This window comes from Ostrinia nubilalis, chromosome W (genome assembly GCF_963855985.1).
Source record: "Ostrinia nubilalis chromosome W, ilOstNubi1.1, whole genome shotgun sequence".
In the NCBI taxonomy this organism is placed as follows: domain Eukaryota; kingdom Metazoa; phylum Arthropoda; class Insecta; order Lepidoptera; family Crambidae; genus Ostrinia; species Ostrinia nubilalis.
Genome location: NC_087118.1, coordinates 8036252 through 8049430, shown reverse-complemented (window position 1 = coordinate 8049430; position 13179 = coordinate 8036252). Strand labels below are relative to the sequence as shown.

Below are 13179 nucleotides of genomic sequence, written 5' to 3'. Positions count from 1 at the left end.
TTTGGAGGTGCCTCAAGCTGAGTGGAAAAAATGCTATGAAAAGTGTTTCGGACACATTAAAAAGTACATAAATCATGAAAGACAATACCAATAAACGCAATCAATACCATTTTAATAATAAACTACTTTGTTTTCATAGTTAGGCTCACAACTTAAATAGTGTCCCACGTATTAAATCAAATTACTTACTAGATATCGTAGTAGTCTTTAAGTTTTGATTCCGTTGCGAGTAGTGGCGAATTTCAAAATATACGGTATGATTATAGGTAGGTACCTAGACCTACCTCAGCGTTTTGAATTTTTGCGTTGATTTAGAATTTTTCACAGTTTAGAGGCAATTAGATTTAAGAAGTGTTTGATATGAATTTCCACTTTAATATCTCTACGCGTTCATGTGAAAAAGGGTAGGTAGTAAGTTTATAATTATTAACAAAAATATTATTTTAATATTTTATGTAACTTCAAATTTATCATTTTGGCAATTTTTCCTTTATCTGTACTATACAGGGTGGAATTTTGTAATGCCACCTGGAGGGAAAGTACTCATAATACTGTAGATAGATTTTTGTTCTGAAAGAAAACTTTCCTTTATTTTTGAAAGAGAACTGCATTCAAAGATTTTCGAAAATTTTTGAAAATTCTATACCTTCCATACCATACAATTTCCTGTACCTACATAATTAAAATAATTTAAGATTTCATGGTTTTCCTTTCATTTGATTTATCAATTTTGTTGGAGAGATTTCATCCTTATACTTAACCCTAACGATCGATGCAATGAAAATACAGGGTGTAATTTTTAACAGATTTTAGTTGGTTCGAATCCTGGGCGTGGCAAGCAATTTTTTGGAAATCTTTGAATGCAGTTCTATTTCTTTTCAAAAATAAGGGAATGTTTTCTTTGAGGAAAAAATTATATCTACAATATAAAGAGTACTTTCCTTCCAGGTGGCATTACAAAATTCCACCCTGTATAACGTTGCTTCGTGCCGAATTTCAAGATTCTGAGTTCACGGGAAGTACCTTGTAGGTTTTGATTCCCTAGCGTGTGACGGAAATTCGTCAAAGGTGTCGGTATAAACTGTTGTATCTTTTGATCGCGTTAACTTAGAAGTTTGATTTTTTCACTGCTTAAAGGGACAATAGACCTAGGTATTTGGTATAAATTTCAGTTTCATACCTTTATTCGTTCGTGAGAAATAAGGTAGTAAGTTTCATTTTATTAAAATATATTATTATATACCTAAAAAAATGTGATTTTCGCAATTTTTCCTATATTTGCATTATATGACAATGCTTCATGCCAAATTTCAAGATTCTGAGTTTACGGGAAGTATCCTGTAGGTTTTGATTCCTTTGCGAATGTCGAAAATTTGTTGAAAATATCGACATAATCGGCTGTATCTTTTGATTGGCTTAGCTTAGAAGTTTGATATTTTCACAGCTTAAAGGGACAATAGACCTGAGTATTTCATGTGAATTTCAGCTTGATACGTCCACGCGTCCTTGAGATAAAGGGTCTTGACAGACAGACAGACGGACAACAAAGTGATCCTATAAGGGTTCCGTTTTTTCCTTTTGAGGTACGGAACCCTAAAAACAAGTGAAAGCGTGGGTAGCTTAACATTAATAGGCAAATATTTTATATCATGCAATAGCCAATAAAATTATATATTAGTAGAAGAAGAAAGCAGACACAAGTTTCATACATTTTATGGGAGTAAGAATGGATTTAATTAGAAAAATACATTACTTTTTTCGCTTCTTTTTCAGTTATTTTCCAACACAAGAAAAACCAGGTCGTTAAGGTATGTTTTATTTGCATTGTATTTTTGGTATTTGAGCTATTCTACAAAACGAATGTAAATTTATTAGTCTACGTCTATTAGTTTCGACATAATTGTTGAACAAAGATACCCCTTCCCAGCGGTTTCCATAGTAATCGGAATAGGCTGAGTGATTCTTTCAGGCAGTGCAGTTTCGCATGTCGCGTGCACTATGGAAACCGCTGGGAAGGGCTATCTTTGTTCAACAATTACGTCGAAACTAATAGACGTAGACTAATAAATTTACATTCGTTTTGTAGAATAGCTCAAATACCAAAAATACAATGCAAATAAAACATACCTTAACGACCTGGTTTTTCTTGTGTTGGAAAATAACTGAAAAAGAAGCGAAAAAAGTAATGTATTTTTCTAATTAAATCCATTCTTACTCCTATAAAATGTATGAAACTTGTGTCTGCTTTCTTCTTCTACTAATAGATAATTTTATTGGCTATTGCATGATATAAAATATTTGCCTATTAATGTTAAGCTACCCACGCTTTCACTTGTTTTTAGGGTTCCGTACCTCAAAAGGAAAAAACGGAACCCTTATAGGATCACTTTGTTGTCCGTCTGTCTGTCTGTCAAGACCCTTTATCTCAAGGACGCGTGGACGTATCAAGCTGAAATTCACATGAAATACTCAGGTCTATTGTCCCTTTAAGCTGTGAAAATATCAAACTTCTAAGCTAAGCCAATCAAAAGATACAGCCGATTATGTCGATATTTTCAACAAATTTTCGACATTCGCAAAGGAATCAAAACCTACAGGATACTTCCCGTAAACTCAGAATCTTGAAATTTGGCATGAAGCATTGTCATATAATGCAAATATAGGAAAAATTGCGAAAATCACATTTTTTTAGGTATATAATAATATATTTTAATAAAATGAAACTTACTACCTTATTTCTCACGAACGAATAAAGGTATGAAACTGAAATTTATACCAAATACCTAGGTCTATTGTCCCTTTAAGCAGTGAAAAAATCAAACTTCTAAGTTAACGCGATCAAAAGATACAACAGTTTATACCGACACCTTTGACGAATTTCCGTCACACGCTAGGGAATCAAAACCTACAAGGTACTTCCCGTGAACTCAGAATCTTGAAATTCGGCACGAAGCAACGTTATACAGGGTGGAATTTTGTAATGCCACCTGGAAGGAAAGTACTCTTTATATTGTAGATATAATTTTTTCCTCAAAGAAAACATTCCCTTATTTTTGAAAAGAAATAGAACTGCATTCAAAGATTTCCAAAAAATTGCTTGCCACACCCAGGATTCGAACCAACTAAAATCTGTTAAAAATTACACCCTGTATTTTCATTGCATCGATCGTTAGGGTTAAGTATAAGGATGAAATCTCTCCAACAAAATTGATAAATCAAATGAAAGGAAAACCATGAAATCTTAAATTATTTTAATTATGTAGGTACAGGAAATTGTATGGTATGGAAGGTATAGAATTTTCAAAAATTTTCGAAAATCTTTGAATGCAGTTCTCTTTCTTTTCAAAAATAAAGGAAAGTTTTCTTTCAGAACAAAAATCTATCTACAGTATTATGAGTACTTTCCCTCCAGGTGGCATTACAAAATTCCACCCTGTATAGTACAGATAAAGGAAAAATTGCCAAAATGATAAATTTGAAGTTACATAAAATATTAAAATAATATTTTTGTTAATAATTATAAACTTACTACCTACCCTTTTTCACATGAACGCGTAGAGATATTAAAGTGGAAATTCATATCAAACACTTCTTAAATCTAATTGCCTCTAAACTGTGAAAAATTCTAAATCAACGCAAAAATTCAAAACGCTGAGGTAGGTCTAGGTACCTACCTATAATCATACCGTATATTTTGAAATTCGCCACTACTCGCAACGGAATCAAAACTTAAAGACTACTACGATATCTAGTAAGTAATTTGATTTAATACGTCATAAATTGTAAACCGCTACGTTTGTACGGCGGAACCCTCGGTGTGCGAGTCCGACTCGCACTTGGCCGGTTTTTTTTTAAAGAAGAGGTGTAAACTAAAAATTAAAAACTTAAATCGATGTAATTTTTCGAGAAATGGGTCAGGCCCCAAATTTGAAGTATTTTCATCGATAAAATTGTGCATAGATTACGCCCTTAAAGTTTGATCACTACATGCCCGGACACACTGTATACAGGGTGTCCCGTAATGTAACGTCAAGCCGGAACTGGGTGTTGAGGAAAGTTGTGCTGGTTATCAGAAAAATATAAAAAAAAATCTATGTGGCATATTTTAAAAATAATAGGCATTTAAAAAAAATCAAAAAATTCTACTCCAGGTGTCCTTTTGCTCGTGTTGCCACAAATCTTCACTTTTTCCAATTTTTTTTTTTTATGTAACCCTGAATAATGCTTCTCTAAATTGTTATCAAAATTACAAAACCAGCTGCTCCAGCTTGGACGAAAAAAAATACATTATTCCCAAAAAAATTTTCAAAATAAAAATTTTGCCTAGTTTAAACTGACTGTACTGAAAAAAAATTGTACTACGCGAGTATGGCAAGTGACATCATAATTTGGCGCATTTAGTAAGGATTCCAAAATGGTATAACACTTGGTAAATTCTTGCTGTAATTGTCGACAATTTTTGGTTTTTTGGAAATAATCCCATTTTTAACTTTATCTACCTTGGTTAAAAATTATTATTCTAATGAAACCAAAATTCAAGTTTCTGTGACTGACTACCGTACAATCAGTCACAGAAACTTTTGTCACCATGACATTAATTAGTAGTTGACATACTGTGACAAAAGTCACCCGTGCGCGCGCGCCTTTACTACCTGCCCTGCCTGCACTTGTACTTGGTAACAGGGATAATAAGGATATGATTCGGTTATGGATACGGTTACGGATATTAGAATAATATTATACCGGTTTCGGTTACGGTCACGGATATGAAATCATTTCAGATTATCCGAAAGTCTCGGATAATTTCGGTTACGGAATTATTAGAATTTCAAAAATGTAGGTTTTTTTTTTTTTTTTTTTTTTTTATGTGATAGGAGGCAAACGAGCAAACGGATCACCTGATGGTAAGTGATTACCGTCGCCCATAGACACCCGCAGACCCAGGGGCGTTACAGGTGCGTTGCCGGCCTTTAAGGTAAAGATACGCTCTCCTCTTGAAAGCTTGCAGGTCGTATCCGTCCGGAAACACCGCAGACGACAGTCCATTCCACAGTTTGGTTGTACGGGGCAGAAAGTTTCTAGAGAAACGTACTGTTGTGGACTGCCAACCATCTAAGTGATGGGGGTGGAAGTGCTGTCGGGTAGATCGGTGGCGAAAAGTAGCGGCAGGAATAAGTCCGGATAATTCTTCGGAGCACTCCCCGTGATACATGCGATAGAATATGCACAGTGAGGATACATCTCTACGCAGCGCCAAGGGGTCAAGCCGATCCGAAATGTCCTGGCAGTCAACGATTCGAGCTGCTCTCCGTTCAATGCGGTCCAGAGGGAGAAGCTGGTACTGGGGCGCACCTGCCCAAAGATGAGAACAGTATTCCATATGAGGCCGAACCTGCGCCTTGTAAAGTTGCAGACGATGGGCTGGAGTGAAATACCGTCTCGATCTATTGAGCACACCAAGCTTCTTCGAGGCTAATTTAGCCTTACCCTCTAAATGACCACGGAACTGGACTTCGCTCGATATGTCGACACCAAGGATTCCGATATTGGCTGAGGCAGTTAGGGGAGTGCTCTCGAAACAGCGGGATACGACAAACGGCAACTTTTTGGCGGTGAACGCGCAAACTTGTGTCTTTGTAGGGTTAAATTGGACCAAATTGCGTCGACCCCAGTCTGAGACCTCCTTCAAGGAGGTTTCAATGTCGGACACAAGTTTGTTACGGCTCTCAATGACGTTCTCCCGAGAGATATTTGCGCCGCCGGTATAAGCGGCATCAACCGTGCTGTCGTCCGCATAGCAATGAATGCCGCTAATTTGCAGCATATCATTGATATGCAGAAGGAAGAGCGTAGGCGATAGCACACAGCCTTGGGGGACACCAGCATTCACAGACATAGAGTCTGAGCATTTACTGTCGACAACGACCTTAATGCTTCTGTCTGCTAAAAAGCTGGCGACCCATCCGCATAATTTCTCGGGAAGCCCATAGGAAGGGAGCTTCGAAAGAAGCGCTTTGTGACAAACCCGATCGAAGGCCTTCGCCATATCCAAACTGACCGCCAATGCTTCCCCCTTAGTCTCGATCGCCTGTGCCCAACAATGTGTCAAGTAGACCAGAAGATCACCAGCCGAGCGACCTCCACGGAAACCGTACTGTCGGTCACTTAGCAACTGGTGGGCCTCTAGGTACCGAAGGAGCTGGCTGTTGATAATGGATTCCATTATCTTCGAGAACAAGGAGGTGATTGCTATCGGCCTATAGTTGGACGGATTTGAGCGGTCACCTTTTTTAGGGATCGGGTGCACCAAAGCTGTCCTCCATGAGGTCGGGACTATGCCAGAGAGGTAGGAGAGCCGAAAAAGGCGCGTTAAAACCGGTGCTAACTCTGGAGCGCACGTCCTCAGCACGATAGGAGGGATTCCATCGGGCCCACTCGACTTATGGATATCCAGGGAAAATAGAGCCAGGCGTACTGAGCTTTGGTGGAACCGGATATCCGGCATACAGCTCTCACACCTTGGTATAATCGGTGGCTCATGTCCCCCGTCATCCAGTGTCGAGTTGGACGCAAAGAGTTTGCCCAGAAGATCGGCTTTCTCCTTTGCATCGTGGGCCAACGAACCGTTTCCCATGTGCAGGGGTGGAAATGATGGCGTGCAGAAATTTCCTTGGATAGCTTTGGCAAGAGACCAGAACGCACGAGTTCCAAAAGGAAGACGCTCTAGCTTCCCACCAATTCTACCAATGTGCTCCGACTTCGCCCTTGCAATGACTCTTTTGAAAGACCTAGAGGCAAAGTTAAACTCCTTTTTTAATGCGCTGGTGTTTTCATCCCGTAGCCTCGCTGCATTTGCCCAGGCTTGGTAGGATTCCTGCTTCCGGCGTAAAACCTTTTTGCAGGATTGACTAAACCAAGGCTGAGATTTGCCACCAATGGGAACAACAGAAGACGGTATGAAAAGTTCCATACCCTGCAGCACCACATCAGCAACAAGATCAGCAACGACGCTGGGATCATCCTGCGTGAAGCAAACCTGCCTCCAGGGGTAAGATGCGAAGAAGGACCGCATCTCATCCCAGTCTGCTGACCTGTAGTGCCACACGCGGCGACTGCATGCAACTCGTGGTCGCGGCGAGCACGTGAGTGGCACCGTACTCCGGATAAGGCAATGGTCCGAGGAGCCCAGAGGGGCGCCAACGGATAGCTGATAGCCATCCGGATGGGAAGTCAGCAGAAGGTCTAACAGTGAAGGTTCTTGGCTCTCTACATCTGGGATTCGCGTGGGCGTAGTAACCAGTTGTGTCAAGCCATATGCGAAGGCGAAGTCGTGAACAGATCTCCCTGCATGATCGGTTTTGCTCGATCCGAGCCATTCGGTGTGATGGGCGTTGAAATCGCCAAGTATCACGACCTCTGCAGAGGGGATCTGCTGCTGCACTGATTCTGCAGCCATTTGGACGTGCTCAATGAGTCGGTCAGTTTCGGCATCACCGCTATGGGACCTATAGAGGCAGGCGTAGACGCGGGGGTGGTCATCGCTGTCTACGCGGAGCCATAAGGTGGAGAGGTCCCTGCTTTCGAGGTGGCTGAGGCGTCGAGAACTGATATTGCCCCCTACGTACACGCACACCCCGGCCCTAGGCACAAAGGCATGTTCCAGTTTATACCCAGGGTAGGAGAGATAAGATGTGTCCGCAGGAGACGATATCTGAGTCTCGGTTAAGAAAAGCAAGGCCGGCTTTGCTGTCTCAAGGTGGTGGTGAACAGCATTGAGGTTAGAGTGTAAGCCCCTGATATTGCAAAAGTCCACGGCCAGCGTGGCAGGGGGTGCCATGGTAAATTTGCTCTTGCCCCAGGTGTTGAGCGCGGTTTTGCCCTCCCCAGAGTACGAGGGGCGGCCTGGGCATCCACGCTCAGGTGTGTTGTGTCCTGAGCATGGATGTCCAGGGAGGGATTCTCCAACGCTAACGCAGCTGGTACCCTCCTGGGGTAAAATAGTTTTTAACTGCGCTATCATTAGGAGGTGGGGAGGGGGTGGGGGGGGGGGGGTTGGGCCTCCGGTACCCTCACTCACTCGGCGAAACACAACACAAGTGCTGCTTCACGCCGGTTTTCTGTGAGGCCGTGGTATCACTCCGGTCGAGCCGGCCCATTCGTGCCGAAGCATGGCTCTCCCACGGTAAAAAGGTATAATACAAGAAAAAAGGTATAACATAAAAAGGTATAATACAGTAGGTATAATACAAATAGCAAGATGCTGCGTGAGCGTGACCCACATAGCTACTTTATGTAGGTACCAACTAAGACGACACCTATGTATGATAAAGGTAAAACAGGCTGGCATATTAGATGGTGCCAGCGAATGCCAGACAAGTTGGTAACAAATATTAAGATTTAAGGTACAATTCCAAGACGGGCCGCAGACCGCAAACTGCAACCGCAAACTGCAAAACTATGAAATCGGCAGCGCGGCATTGCAGCTGCGGCGTGTATACCGCAAATTTCATAGAGTTTTGCAGTTTGGCCTTTATCCGAAACTATCCGTAACTTTTGAATCAGTTTCGGTTACGGTTATGGACATTTTTTTATTTCGGATATCCGATAGTTTCGGTTACGGTTACGGATATCCATAACATCCCTGCTTGGTAAGATGGCCCTCTCCGTCCCGCTCATACCTTTTAAAATGGCTTCTCCACCTCACCTAAGCCAGAAACTTAATTTTGGGCACATTAGAATAATATTTTTAACCAAGGTAGATAAAGTTAAAAACGGGATTTTTTCCAATAAACAAAAATTGTCGACAATTACAGCAAGATTTTACAAAGTGACACCGTCCAATGTTTTAAAATTTTTTTTTTTTTTTGATTTTACAATTTTTTTTCAGTACAGTCAGTTTAAACTAGGCAAAATTTTTATTTTGATATTTTTTTTTGGGAATAATGTATTTTTTTCATCCAAGTTGGAGCAGCTGGTTTTGTAATTTTGATAAAAATTTAGAGAAGCATTATTCAGAGTTACATAACAAAAAAAAAATTTGGAAAATGTGAAGATTTGTGGCAACACGAGTAAAAGGACCGCCACCTGGAGTAGAATTTTTGGATTTTTTTTAAATGCCTATTATTTTTAAAATATGCCACATAGATTTTTTTTTATATTTTTCTGATAATCAGCACAACTTGCCTCAACACCCAGTTCCGGCTTGACGTTACATTACGGGACACCCTGTATAAGTATAGATAGATTTAAATTCATTGGCTAAATGTTTGTATTATTATAATCAATCTTAAAAATCAATAAAGAGTACCTAGGCCTAGGACACAGTATCTCAAAATAAATATTATTTTATGCAATTGGAGATAGATTAAAAGTATTATTTCCAAAGGACAATGTTCATTTCTGGCCTGGCGTGGACAAGCTGCTAATGAAAATATGAATTTGCCAAAAATTTTTTAATTAATTTTTAAAGTATTCACTTAGTGTAACTTTGTATCAATTTGCCTTTATAAAAATCCAATTTAAATAGTACTTTATGTGATAATTACAACTTCCTGTCTTTAACACTCATTTCAGTGTTGCCAAAATGAATCTTATCGGTAAGAATCGATTCATATCGATTGTTGTTCGACTATGACAATTATTATTTTTTTTAATACGTATTCATTAAAATGACATTCGTAAAACCTTTTTAATATTCTAATAACACTACCAAAAATATTTAAATAACTAAATGAAACCTTTTTTTTTTTTTTTGAAGGGACGCGCGCTGGTAGCTTGAAGAGCTTTTCCAACTTCACCGGGCAGAGCGGCGAGTACAGAAGGTACTCTAGCCGTTTGGCGATAGTCGGTGCGCGTGCCGACGAGGCCGAGTGTGGGCTTCGCCTGTCGCAGACCGACGTTCGCGATCGGGCCGTATCGAGCGCAAAAGGCGCCCGATCAGTGGCGAACCCAACTAGAGGGTTGCCCACCGCGGTGTTGGACCAAAGTCCAGCCTACGGCGGGCTCACTCTAGTGGGCCCGATCGAGGGGGACTACGGACGCGGCCTGAGGGCGCCACGGTAGGCTCGGACCTCGGCTCAGGCCGTGTCCGGGGGACGGATTGGGGAGAACCGGCCCGGTACATGTCTGTACCGTCCGAAATGGAAAGCAGGGCCTCGTACTCGCCGGCGAGTACGGTGTAACGAGCTACTGTGTTGTGGAGTAGTTGGCGTGCTTAAGGCAGTGATGTCTGTGTTCAGAAATTCGGTAATAGGATCGTCCGGGTCGTCTAGGACATGCCTAGGTCGTCGGTATTGGGCAGCGACATCTTTCTGGGGTGTATACGTGGCGGCGCTAACGATAAGAGGGTTCTTGTGGTTGATCGCTTTATCAAAGTAGCGGCGAGAGGCTTCTTTCATAAAGTGATCGATCGATGGGATCTCGAAATCTCTATGGAGATTCGTATTACGCACGAACCACGGGGCATCCGCGGCTCGGCGTAAGAATTTGTTTTGGAGGGTCTGGAATTTCTTAAGGTTTGTGCAGGAAGTGTGAGCAAACACCGGACTGGCGTAAGTCAACACTGGACGGATGCAGGTTTTGTAAATTGTCAACTTATTTCTAAGTGACAATTTACTTTTCCTTCCAACTAGGTGGTAGAGTCGGTGGATGTAGTGGTTCGCACGGCTCAAGACGCGTCTGAGGTGCGGAGCGAACGATAATCTCTGGTCGAGAGTGAAACCTAAGTATTTGGCCTCACTTTTCCAAGGAATAGTTTGGTCAAATAAGGTGAGATGGGTGGGGACATTAGGACGAGTGCGAACCGGAGGACGTTTCGCAGACAAAGCCCTAGAAAAGTAACTACACTGCTGCACTTTTTTCGGGATTTACCTCGATACGCCACTTCCTGAACCATTCGCCTAATTGTGTGACTGCGCGTTGGAGCGCCAAGATGACGTAATTCCGATTACGTCCGGACTTGTAGAGTGCGGTGTCTTCCGCAAAGAGGGCTAAATCCGTATTCGGATATTTAGGGATGTCATTGACGTACAATGAAAAGAGGATGGGCGAGAGCACGGAGCCCTAGGGGACTCCGGCTCTTATGGGGCGGGGGGAAGAGAGAGAGCCATCTACTCGGTAACGAAAGGTGCGATTCGATAAAAAGTCACGTAAGATGTGCACGAGACTGTCCGGCACACCGAGTTCGTAAAGCTTGTAAATCAAGCCATTGTGCCAGACTTTATCGAATGCCTTCGCTACGTCGAAGAATAGCACTCCTGTCCCTACGGGTGGCTTAGCAGTGAGGCCGCTAAGTATGTGCTCCGTTAAGCGGTGCACCTGTTGTACGCAGGAATGTGAGGCGCGGAAGCCAAACTGTTCGTTTATTAAGAGATTATTAGAAACCTTATTTCACACACACCTCGATTATTTATATTCATCACCACATTTTTAGCATGGCAACACTGAAAATATTGTCACAGCTGTTATCTGTCATTCGCTTTGTTTTGTATTTTTCATCGTGAGTGTTGTTTAGTTCTCAAAACCAAGTTTTTGCCAAAATAAAAGCAGAAGAGTGTTGTATAAGTTTCCCTTTTGACGTCTTTATTTTTTTGACCATGGTCCTCGATGCTTCCCTTCCCGATGACCCTGGCATACTCTCGAACTACGAATCTCACTCAACCAATGACCAATGGCTCACTTTCGGACATCGAACCTTGCCTAAACGCCGACCACGGCTTACGTATGGACTCCGACCCGAGCCCCAATGTCAGCCCGATTTTGGATAATGCAACTAGCAATTCCTCAACCTCATGAGGAACCTATGATATGTATCAATTGTATAGCTGACATGATGCAGAGAAGGCGACATAGCCTAGAGCTTATTAAGTTCAGTTGGTTATAATGTCAGTGGATGACTCCTCAGCTGGTAAGTTATTGAATGAGCGTGTGGACTTGTTGAATACCTTTTACAATGTATTTGATCAACTACCTTTACCGTAGATTACCATAATCCTAATAAAACTTTTTTTTTAGATTGATAACAGCAGTGTATGTTGTCACTCATGTTGGACCGTGGCCACGGTGTGGCTCTGCACCAATCAAGGACAAATAATATTTCAAATGAAGAAGCAACCTCTAGCACTGGTCACTGTTAACGTGGATTGTCTTTGTTACAAATACGTTCCATAGACTGCATATTAACACGGAAAGAGAATCACATATTCGAAAAGAATGTAATAATGGAACAGATTTCACCTCGTCAAGTAAGTTTTTTTATAATTATTTTCATTATATTTTATTAAAGACATTGGCTTGATATATTTGAACAAAGTGTATATTTTTTTCTATACAAATACTTCTAACTGATAGATAAAAATTGACATCACATCTCAATATCTTAAAGAATGAATTTTGAATGATACCATAATTAATTTCTTTGTTTCAGCTGCGGGGATCTGACCAAATATGTCATCCTTAAGTGGCAGTGAGCTGATCGAGCTGCTACACATGCTGTGGAGCCCCAACAAACACATGATGGGACGAGGATTCATTTGCCCTGATATTGGCCGAATAACAGTAGGTTGCTGTGCTCATGTTATGACAATTTTGTGGTTTTTGAGCTGGGCAAGGTATCAGGAACATGTATTTCCACCTGCCTAGTTCCTAGACAATATTTTATTGACCCATGAGTCAGATTAAAATAATAATAATAATAAAAAAAATGGTGTTTTATTTTGCTTCTAACCTTTCTAGTCTTAAGCAAAAAAAAATTTTTTTAAGGACTTGGATACAAAATGATATTTATATTCTGTTTCTTACTGGTATAGACTATTTAATAAATAACAAATTACATGCTGTAATGTCTGTCCACCTCAGGCCAAAGGTCCCATACTAAGTGGGCATAACCCTTTATCTGTGATATTAATACATAATTGTTTTCTCATTTCCAGAACTTGGAGCTATTGAAAAAGAAGCGACGGATACTGCTGACCTTTTGATGCTTTTCGACGACATTTTTGACAGCGTGAATGGGAGTTACAGCAATATAAAAGGCGGCAAAATTTATAGAGGAGCTGTAACTCCCACATCACCACACCACAAGTTGTGGAACGAAAGTTTAAAAGTTTTAAAAAGTATGAAATTCGAAAATGCTCAAAATAAAGGTGTAGTGCCTTCTCTATCCAGCTGGATAAAAACGAT

The 13179-nt window shown here is 41.0% G+C and overlaps 1 long non-coding RNA gene across 1 annotated transcript; it reads left to right on the top strand.

The window, feature by feature from the left end:
- Window positions 1-11763: 11763 nt before the first annotated feature.
- On the top strand, window positions 11764-12885 carry LOC135086256 (uncharacterized). Its single transcript, XR_010260343.1, has 3 exons — window positions 11764-11905; window positions 12013-12242; window positions 12425-12885. It is a non-coding gene; the product is annotated as an uncharacterized LOC135086256 (long non-coding RNA).
- Window positions 12886-13179: the final 294 nt, after the last annotated feature.